The sequence below is a fragment of the Dromiciops gliroides genome, chromosome 3 (assembly GCF_019393635.1).
Source record: "Dromiciops gliroides isolate mDroGli1 chromosome 3, mDroGli1.pri, whole genome shotgun sequence".
In the NCBI taxonomy this organism is placed as follows: Eukaryota; Metazoa; Chordata; class Mammalia; order Microbiotheria; family Microbiotheriidae; genus Dromiciops; species Dromiciops gliroides.
In genome coordinates this window covers 382304522-382322078 of record NC_057863.1, presented here as the reverse complement: position 1 = coordinate 382322078, position 17557 = coordinate 382304522, and the positions used below count along the sequence as shown (strand labels likewise).

At 37.4% G+C, this 17557-nt stretch overlaps 1 pseudogene; it reads right to left on the bottom strand.

Annotated features, from left to right (window-relative positions):
- Window positions 1-467: 467 nt before the first annotated feature.
- LOC122747648 overlaps window positions 468-17557 on the bottom strand; it is a 71487-nt pseudogene continuing 54397 nt past the window's right edge.

Genomic DNA, 17557 nt, shown 5'->3' with positions numbered 1-17557 from the left:
ATTTTCATTTATATCTTTGTAGTAACTGTGTTTTCCTAGTATTACTTCATTCTGCATAAGTTCAAACTAGTCTTCCCATGTTTTTCTCAAAGACATTTTCTTTTATGCCAGAGATCAGATATCTTTCATTACAATACCATACCACCCCTTTTCCAGTCATTCATGATAGAATAGACTTAGAGGTAGATGGGACCTCAGAGGTCATCCAGTACAAAACCCTCTCTCATTTTACAGATAAGGAAACCAAGACCTAGGGAATTAAAGTGAAACCAGATAGTATCAAGAAGCAGAACTAGGATAGGAACTTAGCTTTTCTTATTCCTGATCCATTTCTTTCCCTAATACACCATTCACCAATTGATAACACATCTGTTTTCAGTTGTTGCTGTTGTTGTTTTTTACACAGTTTATTTATGCTCTGATGAAAAATCCATATCTTCATGGATAGACATCCTCCATAGTGACTTTTATTCCTTCTTTTTGCCAGCACTGACATTTGCCTTTGAAGTACCCCTGGCTTTCTTCATTCTGTTCTTGTGTTCCTTTCGCTGCTTTCTTGACATCTTTTTCTTCTCATACAGGCCATGCCTTGTAAGTCTGTGCTTTGGCTCATTTTTCTTTGCACAGTCAAGGGAATCATAAATCATGCCAAAGCCTGTTGTTTTACCTCCACCAAAATGGGTTCTGAATCCAAAGACAAAAATCACATCTGGAGCTGTCTCATACATCTTGGCCAGTTTTTCTTGAATTTCAGTCTTGGGCACTGTGGACTTTCCAGGATGAAGGACATCTATAACCATCTGTTTATGCTGAAGAAGTCTGTTTGTCATGAACTTCCTCGTTCTGATGGTTACAGTGTCATTAGCTCTTGGAGCATGGTTCCCAGCTAGTTTCAACATCAGAGTGGATAAGAGACCTCCAGGAGACAGGCTGAGAGGAGAGTTGAGAGCCAAGCCAAAGGGTAGCGCAGATGTGAGACGGATGGCATCTAGACCCCAGGAAGACTCACCGTGGTGGCAGCTGGCTCCTCAAGCAGCAAGAGAAGGAAAGGGACAGTTGTTTTTGTTGTTATTTGCTACCAAAACCAAAGTGCTGCTTTGAACATTGTGGGATATATATGGATTTTTCTTTCAGTCTGCCTTTGACCTCATTGGGCTATATACTCAGAAGTATTACCTTTTGCAATTTAAAGTGTGAATGAGTGCATATTCCTCCCCACCAAGAAAACTCAAGAGGTCTTCTGAAGTTGTCACTTTCAACTAATGATGGGTACAAATTTAATCAAAAACAAGAATAAGTCATCGTGGAAAGAGACAGAGAAAGAAACAGACAGAAACTGACATAAAGACAAAGATAGAGACAGAGATTGACAATCAGAGAAAGAGAGGAAAGGAAAGAAGGAAGGAAGGAAGGAAGGAAGGAAGGAAGGAAGGAAGGAAGGAAGGAAGGAAGGAAGGAAGGAAGGAAGGAAGGAAGGAAGGAAGGAAGGAAGGAAGGGAGAGAGGGAAGGAGGGAGGGAGAGGTGGGAAGAGAGAGGGAGGAGGGTAGAGAGGGAGGAAGGGAGGGAAGAGAGGAAGAGAAGGAAGGGAGGAAGGGAGAGAAGAAAGGTTAAGTAAAGAATGATTCTGAGTTCTGCTGTTATTAAAGTAAGCTTTGTTGCTATTTATTTTTAGACACACTGCAAACTGATAGCTAGCATTCACTTCCAGCACCAAAGAATCAAAGATCCTTTAGAGTTGCAGGTCATTATGATAACTGTTTTGTTTTGAATTGTACAACTTTTTGTGAAGGACTTATTAAATATCTAGTTCCAGCTTCTAGGTTTCCACAAGCAGCCAATCCAATAAACACTACTGCCACCTTCTGATCTTCAATTGAATATCTAAAAAGCTGGTGGCTAATAATGAATCATTTCCAACTAAATAATGCCCAAAACATTGCATACACCCTGTGTTATTTCTGTTGTTCTTGTTGAAATCTTCATTGTCACTACTACCACCACCACCACCATCATCACCACCACTTCTATTTTCTTTTTCAGGACTCCTTTTTTTTTTTCCTCATGATGCCCTTTGCTCAAATGTTATTTATTATCCCCAGCTCCATCAAATTTCTAAGCTGAATTCATGGATTGCTAAACACAGCCTCTCAACTAGCTACAAACTCTGTCCTGATAATTCCACCTTCTGCTTATGATTTGCAGAGCTCTATTTTCTATTTCTTTTGTGTCAATAGAAAAAGGTAGGAAAACAATATTTCCTTCATTGTGTAAGTTATTCTTCAAAAAAAAGTTTCAGCCCCTTTTGTAAAAAATCAGTTTTAAAGTTCTTTGTGGTTTTGGTAGTTTCCCATGGTTTTCACAAGATGATACTTGCCTTATTAGATCCTCCCAAATATGTTTCCAAAACAATATTTAATTTGAAGTGATGGAATAGCTTTTGTTTTTCCTTTCTATTAATTTATCAGCTGTCCTCTGAGTAGGTATGAAGTCAACAGCCAGCCCTAGGTGCAAGTATGTTACACTTTCTTTTCATCTGCCTGTCGTCTCCCTTCCTCAGTTCTATTTCCTTCTCCTATTGTTGTATACATTTATTTAAAATTTTGAAAATTTAAAAAAATCATCAAAGGAAATAAAAATTGCAAAATGCAAAAGGTTATCTATCATGTATTGTGAAGAGTCTGTTTGGATAAGGGAGGGACTTTGCCTTGATTGGAGGCTTTTCGTGGTCATTTGAATGTATTTAAGTTTAAGATATTTTCTTGGCACCAAATGTTAAAAATGACCTCTCTTTTCTACTTAGGCTGCCTCCATGAATTAATCCTCCTGATATTTGGTTTCTTTAGCAGGGTGGGGCATGGATTCATATCCCTGATTTACTATTTTCAGAGATGAACAAACTCAAGTTTCTTCAGAGGAAAAATTTCCACAGTTGGATTGGCACTATCCATGGATAGACAACATATGGAAAACTAGGTATAATGGTCTAGGTCCACACTAGGGTTCCTATCAGGGAATGTTATTAAAGAAAGCAAAGGAGGCCTAAAAAGAGTTGACAATGAGGAATCATAAACTTGTGGGATCATAGTATTTAAAGCTTAAAAAAAGTTTCTAGATGTCCTCTAGGAATCATGAGCTAGGAATCAAATCAGAGTCAAAATGGGGGAAGGAAGACACAATACAGGCTCTTGATGGTATTTAAGAGGCTATGATAGAGTATTGCTTATTCAAATTTGCACAGCTGTTTTATGCTGATGTAGTGGTCTCAGTTACTTAAGAAATCTGGAAACCATGGGGCCAGCTGTGTCCATATAATCATGATTGTTGTCATCATCACCACTATGGATATTGATATCATAATCTTCATTGTTGCTAACATTTATATAGCATTTTAAGGCTTTAAAGTGCTTTAAATATCTTATCCCATTTGATCATACTATTGAGAAACTTTCATTGAAGAACAGGTACACTATCCTTTGAAACTTTGTGGTTTGTTGGAAAGAGCACTGGGTTTAAAGACAGAAAAAAACTACCTTTGAAACTTGTCTCTGAGTAAGGGGAAGAGCCAGGGTGGCAGAGAGAAGGCAGGAAGTTGCCTGAGCTGTCCTGAGTTTCCCTCAAAAATAACATTAAATCAAGCCTCTGAATGGATTCTGGAACTACAGAACCTACAAGAAGACAGAGAGACACAATCATCTTACTTGAGATAATTTAGAAGACTTTAGGAAAAAGTCTGTCTCACTTGGGTAAAAGGGGAGTGTGGCTTGGCACAGCACAGCTTAGCACAGCGCAGCTTAGCCCAGCTGAGAGTGGCATGGCATGGAGGGGGTCTGGCCAGGTCAGCAGGAGACTCCTGAACACAGCATAAATAAGTCACAGAGGCCACTTGGTCCTTGCTGAGAAGGCTGGTGGCACAACAGGTCATTTGTAAGACCCATCATCCGTGAATGGGAGGGCAAACTGCTATCTAGAAAATCACCCAAAGTGCTTAGCCAAGTCATCCCAACACAGGGAGCAAGCCCAGAGTTGTGAGGAATACAAAATCCACAGAAGCTTCAGAATAGAAAGCCAGTGACCTGGCCCCTATCCCACAGCACAAGAAGCATGCAATAGTGACCCCTGTGCCCCAGAAGCAGACCTCAACTTAATAAGTTTAAAAATAGGCTACGATATGAGTAACAAACAAAAAAGGACCCTTACCCTTGACAGCTTCTATGATAAAAGGGAAGACCAAAACACAAACTCAGATGAGTTTGTCAAAATGCCTACAAGTGAAGTCTCAAGTATCTTAATTCAAGACCAAAAAGCCTCCTTGGAAGAGTTCATAATAGCTTGTAAAAATCAAATGAGAGAGGTAGAAGAAAAAATGGGAAAAAAAATGAGAGAAATGAGAGTTATTCTGGAAAAAGAAGCACAAAAATTGACTGAAGAAAAAAATTCCTTAAAAAATACAATTGGCCAAATGGGAGAAAAAATGGCCAAATGGAAAAGGAGGTGCAAAAGTTTACTGAGGAAAATAATGCCTTAAAAATAAAAATTGGGCAGATGGAAGCTAATGACTCTATGAGACACCAAGATTCTGTCAAGCAGAAACAAAAGACGGAAAAAAATAGAAGAAAATATGAAATAGATCATGGGAAAGACAAGTGACCTGGAAAATAGATTCAGGAGAGACAATCTAAGAATTATTGGACTACCTGAAAGGCACGATCAAGAAAAGAGTCTAAACACCATATTCCAGGAAATTATCAAGGAGAACTTTCTGGAAATTGTAGAATCAGAGAATAAAATCATCATTGAAAGAAGGAAAAGTCCAAGGAATATTGTAGCCAAATTCCAGAATTATCAGGTGAAGGAGAAAATACTGCAAGCAACCAGAAAGAAATAATTTAAATATTATGGAACCACAGTCAGGATTGCACAGGACCTGAGAGCTTCAACATTAAAGGATCACAAGGCTTGGAATATGATATTTTGTTAGTCAAAGGAGCTAGGATTACCACCAAGAATCAACTGTCCAGCAAAATTGAGCATTGTCTTCCAGGGAAAAAGATGCATATTCAATGAAATATGGAACTTCCAAGGAAACTTTTTTTCTGCCACATACTATTTGGGTGACCTTGACTAAGTCAATTAACCTCTAGGGTCCTTAGCTTCCTCATCTAGAAAATGAGAGGGGACTCTTCCAGTTCTAAATTCTATAATCTTACTTGATGTGTAATTTGAACAAGTGAGGGCATTCTTTAAGATCTTGCAGATTACAATTCCTTACTTTTTTTTTTCATCCTGTAGCTGTTTCTATCTAATGACTTTCTCTAATCTTCCAACTACCCAATATATTGGATGCCTTCTTCTGTTTCTTTTAATCCTTCTAGCATCATAATGTAGCACTTTCCCCTCCAATTCCTTTCCCATTCATAGAACAAAGAATTATATATTTAGAGGTAGAAGAGACCTTGAGAGTCATCTAGTCCAACTCATTCTTTTTAAAAATGAGAAAAGTGAGCAACAAAAGAGATTAAATTACTTGTCCGTGGTCACACAGGTAGTAAGCAGCAAAGACAAAATCCCAAACCAGGTCATTGGATTATAGGATAATAAATATAGAACCAGAGGAGACATTAGAAATCATCACCTTATGGGGCAGTGAGATGGCGCAGTGGATAAAGCACTGGACTTGGATTCCGGAGGACCTGAGTTCAAATCCAGCCTCAGATACTTGACACTAGTTATGTGACCCTGGGCAAGTCACTTAACCCTCATTGCCCCACAAAAAAAAATATTTTTTTTAAAAAAGAAATCATCACCTTATTTTAAAGATAAGGAAACTGAGGCCAAGATAAGTAATTTGTCCAAGGTCATATAGATAATAAATGACAAAGCCTGGATTTGAACCCTGGACTTCTGACTTCAGTTCCAACTCTTGTTCCACTACATTATGCTGAATGTCTCTTATTCTATTTGCTATACACAAGTGATTGTTGGTCAGGGAGTGTAGTGTTTTTCCTTTACCAGATCCATTACCCTTATAGCCAAGGAAAAAGCGCATTTCTTATGTAATCAGTCAGTGGCACCTATTTTATTGAGAATTCTGTACTTGATGTCCTAATCTGAATTCTATGAGCTCTGACCCCTCAAAGATTATTGATAAGCAGAATTAAGTAAATGAGGGGAAGGAAGTTCATTCTATTTTCATGGGTTACTGACCACCCCTGCCAAACTCACATTGAGAGCTCAGTAAAGACAATTTAAGATCTCCTCAAAGTCACTATGTTAAGGAGTAAACCTAATTTAACAAGGCACCAATGTTACCTGCATGAAGATATTCTCATTCACATTTAGTGTAGATTTAATTCCTGAGGTGAAAAGGAATTGTTTATTTTTTTAACCTAAAACACAATGGAATCATCTCTACATAATAAAAATCAACTTATTAGGAAAGTAAAAATGAATAAACTATGGTGTGTTCTATGCTATGAAAAATAGCAATTATGACTGATTTTCATACCAAAACTGTTGCTTTTTTATTTCCACAAAGTCTGCTACTAAAAACCACCTTGAAGAAGCATAGTTGAATTCAGTCAACCATTTAATAGCCACTTATGAATTAATTAATTTCCAAAGACTTGGTTGGCTAACTGAATTCATCCATTAAAAAAGCAAAACAAAACAAAATGAAAAATCTTGGTGTGTGTGTATATGCATCTGTGTGTGTGTGTGTGTGTGTGTGTGTGTGTGTGTGTGAGAGAGAGAGAGAGAGAGAGAGAGAGAATGTAAGTATATGTTCATAACCAGAACTGACTGATTGCTCTGGTATCACCAAGACACCATCACTGATTCTTCCATTCATCTTATCTCAGGGTGATTTTTTACCCCTTTAAAAACAGCCAGTTGGATCGTACATGACACTCAATACAGCCTTATTAACCAGAAATTAAATGAGTATTCAGGAAATTTAATTGAAAGTAATACCTTGAATGTTAATGAGTGGCTGTTCATGAGGGAGATTGATGTTCCCAGCTGCAAACCCTGCCTGAAGAAAGATGCCACTAAGACCTTGGCACTAGAGCCAAGCTAAGTTCCCAACTGCCATTTCTTTCATGCTTCAAATCCTCTTCCTACTTCCTTTAAGGAAAATCGAGAGATGGCTAATTCTCTTAGTTATCCTCATGCTCCCCCAGGTCTGCCTCTGTCAGCCTCCTGAAGTGAAGCCTCATACCACTAGCTGGCTCTTCCTGCATCAAGCAGCACATCTGCCAAGAACCAGCTTGCACTATTAGGAAATGAAGGCAAAACTGCTGTGGCTAAGGATTTTTCTGAGAGGAAGGATTGACGGCTAGTGCTAGGAAAGGGAAATAATTTTAGCCATTTGGTTTGTAGGTTTGACAGCCCTCACTAAAAAAAACTGAAGAAGGCATGGATATGCAATGCAATATAAGCCTTTCTAGCAGTAGAGCCAAGGAACCTGGGACTTTGGTTGGAGATCATATATTTGTTCATCTCTGCTTTTGGCCAAATGGAGTCATTCCATCCAACCAGACTCTCCTGCATTTTCCCCAGACACATTCTTAGAAGGGATTTGCTTAGTTACTGAGCCATTGTGTTTTCTTACAAAAAAATATTCTATTTTAAGGGTATACTTCCTAAAATCTCGGAAATTATTTGGTTGAATTTGTTGTTTTTTTAGTTTTTTTCAGTCCTGTCTGACTTCTCATGATCCCATTTGGGGTTTTCTTGGCAATGATATTAGAGTGGTTTGTCATTTCCTTCTCCAGTTCATTTTAAAGATAAGGAAGTGAGGTAAACAGGGTTAAATGATTTGTCCAGGGTCACACAGCTAATAAGCGTTGGAAACCAGATTTGAACTCAGGAAAATGAGTCTTCCTGACTCCAGGCCTGGCCTTAGCTGCCCTCCACTGTGTCATTTAGCTGCCCTTTTTGGTTGAAGCCACTAATTTTATAAATGAAAAAAACTGAGTCCCATAGGGAGGGAGATTATTTCCCAAGTGTAACAAAAGGCGTAAGTAGTAGAAATTGAACATAAACTTTCTGACCCCACTGCTTCTGAGAAAATGCATTGTTTATCCTTCTCACTTTTTAGGTCATGGTTACCTAAAGAAGCCTCACACTTTTAGAGAGGGCATTAGGGTTGAACTGACTTTTCGCTGTCATTTATACAGGGTGACAGAGCTCCAAGTGTGAGTCTTATACAAGATTGTTAAGTAGGCAGTATGTTTTTGGATTTACACTGACTACCATATCAACCACATTTCTATCTTCTTAGGTATTCCTGCCTCAAGTTTCTGTCTTGCATGGTATTGCTGCAAAGCATTGAAATTCTTAAAGGAAAAGTTAAATGAATAATGGGAGGAAATAAAAAGTAAAATTATACTACTTGGGGATTTCAACATTTCCATCTCAAATCTAAATAAATATCACCATAAAATAAATAAGAAAATAATGAGGTGAAGAGAATATTAGAAAATTTAAATGTTTGACCTCTAGAGAAAACTGAATGGGAATAGAAAGAACTATACCTTTCTTCTCAGCTGTACATGGCACCATAATAAAAATTGTTTATGTATTAGGGAATAAAAACATCACAATCAAATGCAGATAAGCAGAAATAATAAATGTACTCTGTTCAGACCATAATATAGAAAAATTATATCAAGTAAGCATTATGTGTAATAGGGATAAATTTGAAACCTTACCAATAAGATCAGGGGTGAAGCAAATATGTCCGTTATTACCACTATATCCAATATTATTTTATAAACGGTAGCTATAGCAATAAGACAAGAACACAAAATTGAAGGAATACAAATAGGCAATGAGTAAAAAATGGTATACTTACAGAACTCTAGAAACTAAAAAAAAATAATCTAAATAAATAACGGTTTTAGCAAAGTTGCAGTATATAAAATAAATGCACATAAATCATCAGCATTTCTGTATACTATTAACAAAACCAAGCAGCAAGAGAAAGAAATTGAAATTCCATTTAAAATAATTGCAGACCATATGAAATACTTTAGAGTCTACCTGCCAAGACAAATCCATTGATTATATGAACTCAATTATGAAACACTTTTCAGACAAAGATAGATCTACACAATTGGAGAAATATTAATTGCTCATGAGTAGGCAAAGTCAATATAATAAAAAGGACAATTCTACCTAATTTAATTTACTTATTCAGTATCATATGCATCATATTACCCAAGAACTATTTTATAGACCTAGAATGTAAAATTCATGTGGAAAAAGAAAAGGTCAAAAATATCTGGGGAATCAATAAAAAAATGAAAGGGGAGGTAGCTTAGGAATTCCAGATTTTGAACTAAATTACAAAGCAGTAATAATCAAAACAATCTTATTTTGGCTGAAAAATAAGAGGAATGGATCAGTGGAATACACTGTTGTGTACACAAAACACAGTAGTAAATAACCATAGTAATCTACTATTTGATAAATTCAAATATTTTAGCTTTGGGGATAAAGATTCATTATTTGACAAAAATTTCTGGAGGGAGGAAGAAATCTGGAACCCAAATTTTAAAAAAATGATTGTTCATTTTTTATATATTGGGAAATATTTAATGAAATAAAATATATTTTTAGAAATGCTAGGTCCGGGGCAGCTAGGTGGCACAGTGGATAGAGCACCGGCCCTGGAGTCAGGAGTACCTGAGTTCAAATCCGGCCTCAGACACTTAACACTTATTAGCTGTGTGACCCTGGGCAAGTCACTAACCCCAATTGCCTCACTAAAAAAAAAAAAAAGACTGAGGAGAAAGAGAAGGAAAAGTAAAGAAAATGTAAAGGGTGGGCAGCTGTCCTCTAATTTTATTGAGATCTAACCACTCTCATAGCCACAGTTGTTCTTATATTAAACTCAGGAAAGGCTCTATACACATTGTTCTCAGTTCTGCAACAGACTCTGTGTGAGTTAATTCAATGAAACCTAATTTTTTTTTCACTTTTAGCAGCTTCAGTTTTCTCATAAGTAGCATGAGCCCTCCATGAAGGGGCAGGGCTGAATAAAAAGTGTTTGCGGATATGGACTGGAGTTGAACCAGAATGGGTGATGGGATGGGGGTTGCAAATATCTGTTCAGGATATGCAGACAGGAATCTGGCTCCTAGCTTAGGTTCTTACTTGAGGAAAGTGTCAGGAATAGCAATTACATCAATAAATCTGATTGGGGAGATAAGACATGTACATGCTACAAATACCAACACAAAGAAGCAAATACATGCCAAACAAGAGATGTGGGAAACAAAAATTACAGAAAGGACAATCAGTTTTTGTTTTTATTTGTTTCTTGTTACAGGACCTATATTTTCAGAGATGTACAGGGCTCCCAAGTATAAAAAAATAATTATTCATAACTATATCTAACCTGGAAAAATTATATATAATTGGATTTATGAAAAATTATGATTATATGAAAAATGATAAATTTAGAAAAATTATAATTAGGCCATAAGTCCCATCTGGGTCACCATTAAAATGTTAAATATTTTTGCATTTACTGGGCCTAATTTGGGGGGACTAATCTGACTGGGGTACTAATTCTGGGATTGTTGACTATTTAGCTATCTGACTTCGTTAATTTAATGTGGGCTGTTTATAAAGTTCCACCATACTGCTCCATTCCCAAGTTAATAAGCAAAATATTAAGAAGCCTCTTAACTAAATAATCAAAGCAGAGTTTATTTATGAGATACTGTTTAAAATTAGGAATACAGGGAAATAAAGTACAACCTGACTGCTTTCCTGAGGTCTCTTTCCACTGAGTCTCTTTCCCACCTGCTGCTCTATGGAACTTCTTGAATACAATAAGGGCCTTAGCCGCCTCCGGCCTCAGGGCAAGTTACACTTTCCCTGGTTTGTATTAAGGCCTGTAACCTTGTCAGCCCTGTCTCTCCTGTTCCAAACCGAACTCTCCTCTGTCCTTGTCCGTGCTCCCCTCTAGTCACCCCTCTCCAATCTTGTCTCCCTATCTAGTCCGTCCTCATTCCTCCTTTATCTAGTCCATCCTCATTCCTCCTTTATCTAGTCCATCTCCCCCCCTCCTGTCTCACTCCCATGTCTATATATACCTTTTCTTCTCTCCACTCAAATCTCGGGGCTTCCTTCGCCCCCACAGATCAAGCTAATCCGCCTGCCAGAGCTGCAGCTGGTGGGGGGGAGGGGTGTGCTCTTGAGCCTCATGCCTCAGCACAGGCTATCTTTCAGGTCGGAGGGAGCTGGGGGCTTTCCCCCCCCCCCCCAGCTGTCTGACCTGGCGTCTTGTATAGCCCACGGGACTTTTTCTCCCCAGCTGAAGCTGAGGAGGAGGGGGAGAGACCCTGAGGGCCTAAGGCTTTCTAATCTCAGCCTAAAGGTAGGGTCCCCAAATCAAAATAAATTTCCACACAAGGAAGGACTTTCTCTATCTCTACAACTTATATAGAGGGTTGCCTGAGCCACTGGAAGGTTAATAGCTACTGGCTCAGGGGCATACAGCCAGAATATGTTAGAGGTGATATTTGAAACCAAGTTTTCCTGACACCAAGGGCAGATTGTTATCCACTATGACATTGTGTTTCCATATTAGCTTTATTACCCAAAATGTTTATTTCTAGGAGAGAGCCAAAAGTCAGTCCAGGAGACGGTATCTAGGAACATGCATGACCAGACAAGGGAGTGGACTGACTGGTCATATAGTAAGAGAGAAAATAGATGTGAAGGACCCATAATAAAAATCTTCCAATATACTGATTGATTAGTGTATAAGAAAGGATCGTAGGAAATCTTGGACAAGAATCATGCCAAATGAGAATTATTTCCACCAAATTAATGAAAGACTGTCTTTGTATTCATCTTGGTTTTGATTTTTCTTTTTTTTTCCTTTTGATAAGAACATCTTTTTTTTAGTTGAATCTCCTTAATTAGTAAAAAATGTCAGCTTTCATCCCAATGATATATTCTTCCTTAATCATTAATACTTCATTCAGAAAAAAAAAAGCTTAAGGAAATACTATTTATATCTCTACAAATTGAATTATTGCAAATTGCTCACTGGAGAACCCTTTCTTCTCAACCATTACCTTTATTTTTGGTGGTTAATTACTCAACCAATAGATGGTCATAATTTCAAATGGGCTCAGTGCTGCATGCAATCTCTTTCATGATGCCCATTTTCTCTTCACAAAGAATAGAAAGATTTATAATCCTGCAGCTATCTTAGCTATCAAATTTCTACATGGTTCTCAGGAGCTCAGAGATGTAGTGGCTGGAAGAAATGCAATAACATTAATAAGGTCATAATTTTTGAATTGGGAATGATTCTTACAAATAACTTTTATCTTCCTAAGGAGACTATTATCATAACCAAATGAGATTAATGACAAACTGCTCTTCATTCTCAGGCTAATGCTTTTTACTTGCTTTTGTTCCTTCCTCCTAATAGTTGGAGGTGGTGCACATCTATGGTCCATGATAATACTATAAAGATACATAGTGATTATTTCACAGATTTGGTGAAGTTTCACAATGGTAGAATTGACAAAGAGTATGTGATTATATCAAATCCTTCCCTTAAAGCCCCTTTCCTGACTTTTCAGACTTTAAAACCAAGCCCCAGCTGTTGTGTCATCCTGAAACTTCCCTTAGTGCCTGAAACTTCCCCCATTGCCTGAGACCCCCTCAGCCTTATCACCTTGGAATAGTTCTTCCCAAGGCATGTCCCCTTCTCCCATTGGTGAGTACCTGCTGAGGCTTCCATTTTGTGGAGGGAGTCAGAATGCCCAATTTTCATTCCTTTCCTGGTCCTCTCCCTAACTTTAAAAATTTCAAAACAATGCCCCCATGCTTTGTGCCTTTATCTCTCTCCACCCCTTGAGAGTTTTATGTTGTCTTTTCTTTTTAGCTTTCTTTGATGTGCTATCTTTTAAAATTAGAATGTAACATCCTAGAGAGTATACATTCTAATGGAAAATCTTTCTTTCTGATTCTCTGCTTATCTCTCCTGCTTAGAATATTGCCTAGACAATAGTAATAGTAATACATATTTGCTTCCTTCCTCCTTTCTTCAAATTTCAGTATCCCCTCAACCGCCCCATTTCATAAGCATAAACAGATTTCAGAATAATCATTTATATTTGTATACTTACTTTCTTTTTTGTTGTGTTTCTTTGTTTGTTTGTTTGCTTTGTTTTGTTTTTGTGGGACCATGAGTGTTAAGTGATTTGCCCAGGGTCACACAGCTAGTAAGTGTCAAGTGGCTGAGGGCAGATTTGAACTCAGGTCCTCCTGAATCCAGGGCTGGTGCTTCATCCACTGTATCACCTAGCTGCCCCTATACTTACTTTCTATATAAAAATATGTTTGCACTTGAATTAAATAGGGTGGGGAGGGGACTTTGTGTGCCTTCAGAATAAGTTTAATGCTTTTTACTTGACTCTTTGTCCTATGCATGAGTGATTATTCATGTCAGTATGTTTATCCTAGACTATAAACTCTCCAAATGTGGGACTCAGTTCATAGAATTATCTTTGTAATAAATTATTCAATCAGCAAATATTTACCAAGCACCTATTATATGCTAGGTACTGTTCTAGGTACTGGAGATAAAAAGGCAAAAATAAAACAGTCCCTGATCTCAAGGAGCTTCTGCTCTATCAGGGAATATAATATGTAGAAACATAAATATGTAAAAGATATAAACAAAAGCCCTAATTTGGGGATTAGAATCAGACCTGTGATTTCATTGGTATATTGAAATAGAGGATAAGGAATGAAGAAAGGAAGAAAAATCATTTATTAAGCAGTGATATTTGGATTATTAACTTCATTCTCTGCAATTTCTACAGTCATTATCTCACTTTTATCAGCTTTCGCTTTGGGGTGCATCATTAGGTAAGAGGAATATCAGGGCAGAAAGTATGGATAGGCCACCCCAAATTTTCTACTGGAAAAAATTCAAAGTACGTGGTCAGGATTGCCATTTTTTTATATTAAAACACAGCACAATTTTGTTGATTTTACATATTCTTGCTCATTAATGTGCCTGCCTGGAAAACTGTATCTTTTCAAGACTCCTCAGTTATAGCCTCTGCTCAATTTCTCCTTAAAGATCCTATTATTGCAAACCTTTTAATGATCATAAATAAAGATTTCCTATTAAAGATAATGGGTTTACAGAGATCAGTCTGCAAAAAGGAAATGAGAAAAAATCTTATTAGAGCCTATCTTCATCTTATAGATTTATCCACATCTCACCAATTATTTCTTTAGGTCTTGCTTTATCAATCTACTCCACCTCTCTTCTTATGATATCCCATCAGGGTGACGAAAGTGAAATTAATTCTTAGCAGTTTCATAAAGCAAAGGGAAAAGGGGATGGATAACATTTTGGATGGGAAATAACAGACAAATGAAAAATGATTTCACTGCTAAGTACTGAAGTATACCTAAGGAATAGATGCAGTTGAAGTTTAACAGCAATGAAAAAAGGATGATAATTAAACAAATGTCAAGATAAAACAATGTTAAGGTAAAGAGGAGGCAAGATGATAGTAGGGACAGGGGATGGGAAGTCTCATGCCAAATAGCTTATCCTTTAATAATCACCCACTCATTCATTGTATCTTAATCAATAACTCAGAATGGTTGTATTGTAAAAACCTCCTTGAAAACTAATGATATCTTAAGTTTTTTCACTTCCCATTTTAGATTTTTCACCAGCAAGGTGAAAGGAGTAGGCAATAACAGAGCTGGGCCAGAAAGAAAGGTACAGGTAAATCTCCTAAGCATAGGATAGGAGGGAAGCAATACTCATTCATTACAGTTAATCTATAGAAGAATTAACAGCTAAGAAAAAAAGCACAACAAATGAGGAATAAGACTACCTACTTTCCTTACTTCGTTCCTTCTTTCCTCCCTCCCTTTCTTCCTATTTTCTCCCATCCTTCCCTCTCTCCTTTATTCTTTCTTCCTTCTCCTCCCTCCCTCCTACCCCTCCTCCTTTCTGTTTCTTCTACATTGGAAGCAGTTACTATGTGTTCTTATTTCTCCACTCAGAAGACTAAGTTCAGAAGGAGTAGGCTGAAAACCATAATACAAATTGACATTTTTATGCTGACAAAAGCACAGCTCATCCATTAGACTATTCTGAGATGAAGGGGGGTTGTTGTTCAGATGTTTTCTGTCATTAACAACTCTTTTTGCCCCTCTTTGGGGTTTTCTTGGGGAAAATATCGGAGTGGTCTGCCATTTACTTCTCTGGCTCATTTTACAGATGAGGGAACTGAAGCAAACAGGGTTAAGTGACTTGCCCAAAGTCACGTGGCTTGTAAGTGCGTGAGGTCAGATTTAAATTCAGGAAGATGAGTCATCCTGACTCTAGGCCTGGCACTCTATCTACTATGCTACTTAAATTCCCTGAGATTGGGGTGAGGAAATATTGGATAGTCTTTAACTCCTGCTTTTTTAAACCAGTATCCAGTTAAAAAGTAGCTTCTAGAGGACCTAGTACCTCTAACAGTTCTTGAAAAATAGTTGTTTAATGAATATTTTGATTTGAATCTAATACCAATTGACCAGTTTTTTTTTAATCTGTCCCCACAAATTCTCCCACGATATTTGAAGCCTTGCCTATAGGCATTCAGAAGAAGGGAAAAAAATGGTCTACCAAAACTCATTAGAAAAGCTAACAATAAATTTGTGCAGCAAAGCTATAACTAGGATGTTTTTTCCCCAGAGCAATCAGATCAAAGTGTAATCTCAAGTAAATAGAATATAATGCTGATACCTTGGGAAACCTGCATTTGAATGAGAGTAAAGAAGAATTTATGTTAGCCAATCATCTAGCAAAGTCTTATTTTGACTATTTTTGCTTTTTAGGAGCTAAGATCTGTTGTTTCTATGAGGTTAGGGGCTGGAAATAGTATAATTGTCTACTAAATTTGGTACAATGGGGCAAAATGACTACTAAATTAGCCTTAGGGCAAGTTTTAATCACCCTATCCTAGTCACTGTGGCAGCTAGGTGACACAGTAGAGTGGAGTCCTGGAGTCAGGAAGACATCTTCATGACATCAAAATCCAGCCTTAGATATTTACTAGCTGTGTGAGTCTGGGCAAGTCACTTAACCCTGTTTGCCTCAGTTTCTCATCTGTAAAATGTTTGGGAGAAGGAAATAGAAAACCAGCCCAGTGTTTTTACCAAGAAAATGGCAAAGGGGATCACAAAGAGTTGGACATAACTGAAATGACCAAATGACAAGGATAACAATTCTAGTTATTGGTCAGAGGTTAGTCAAAAAGATGCTCAAGTATAGTTGAAAGGAAATTATTGTGCTAGTACAGTATCATAAGAGGAGGATCAGCTATTCCTAGATGTTTCCTCATATCAGGGAAATTTGGACTGCCAAAGTATATAGCGTGAAAAGTATACTGACTTGGAAATGAGATTACCCCGGTTTGAATCTTGGATATTCTGCTTATCGATTAAGTGACCCTGGACAAGTAACTTAACCATTGTGGTACTGAGTTTCATCATATATAAAGTGGAGAGGTTGTAGAAAAGTCAATCAGTAAAATAGGTACCCAACTCTAGAAGGAAATAGTGACATATTGGTTGATAAATCCAATGAATCCAAGCAATGGGATAACAACTCACTAATCTTCTGGGAAAATGGGAAAGGAGTCTGACAAAAGTTATATATAAGCAATTTTATCACACCAAACAGTAAAATAAATAAAAAGTTGAAACCTAACTTTGATATAAAAACATATATCATAAAAACAATTAAAGGTACATGGAAAAAACTAAACTTCTTATCTGCAGGTAAGGGAAAAGTTAATGATAAACAAGAGACAAGGTAGATCCAAAAAGGTAAAAAGGGCAATTTTAACTATAACATTTTAAAAGTTTCTGCAAATCAGAAATATGAAGTTGAAATCAGAAGATAAACAGTCATGGGTGGGTGGGAGCACAGAGAACTTTAGCAAGTGTCTCTGATAAAGCTCTCATATCCAAGATACATAATAAACTGTTTCAAATCTGTAAGAACTGGAATGCAATCTTCCAATAGCTAAATGGACAAAGATATAAACATTCCACTTTCAAAGGAAGAAAGTCAAACTTTAAAAAAGCATATTAAGACTTCTGGGGGTAGAGCCAAGATGGCTGAGAGAAGCTAGGAACTTTCCTGAGGTTTTCTGTATTTCCCTCAAAAACAACATTAAATCAAGCCTCTAAACAGATTCTAGATCTACAGAACCTACAAAAAGAGAGACAAAATCCTGATACATGAGATAATTTAGAAGACTTCAGAAAAGGTCTGTCTCACCTGGGTGAAAGGGGAGGGTGGCTCAGCACTACTCATCCTAGCTGGCAGCTCAAGTCAGAAAAGCTCGGCTAAGGGGGCAGCTCTCTCAGCATAGGTCAGCTCAGTGGGCAGCTCAACCCTGTTGCAACTTGACACAGCTGAGAGAGGAGCAGCTGAGAGCAGTAAGAAGCTTGCAACTGTGAATCCTTTGCCCCAGGAGCAGACTTCAACTTGAT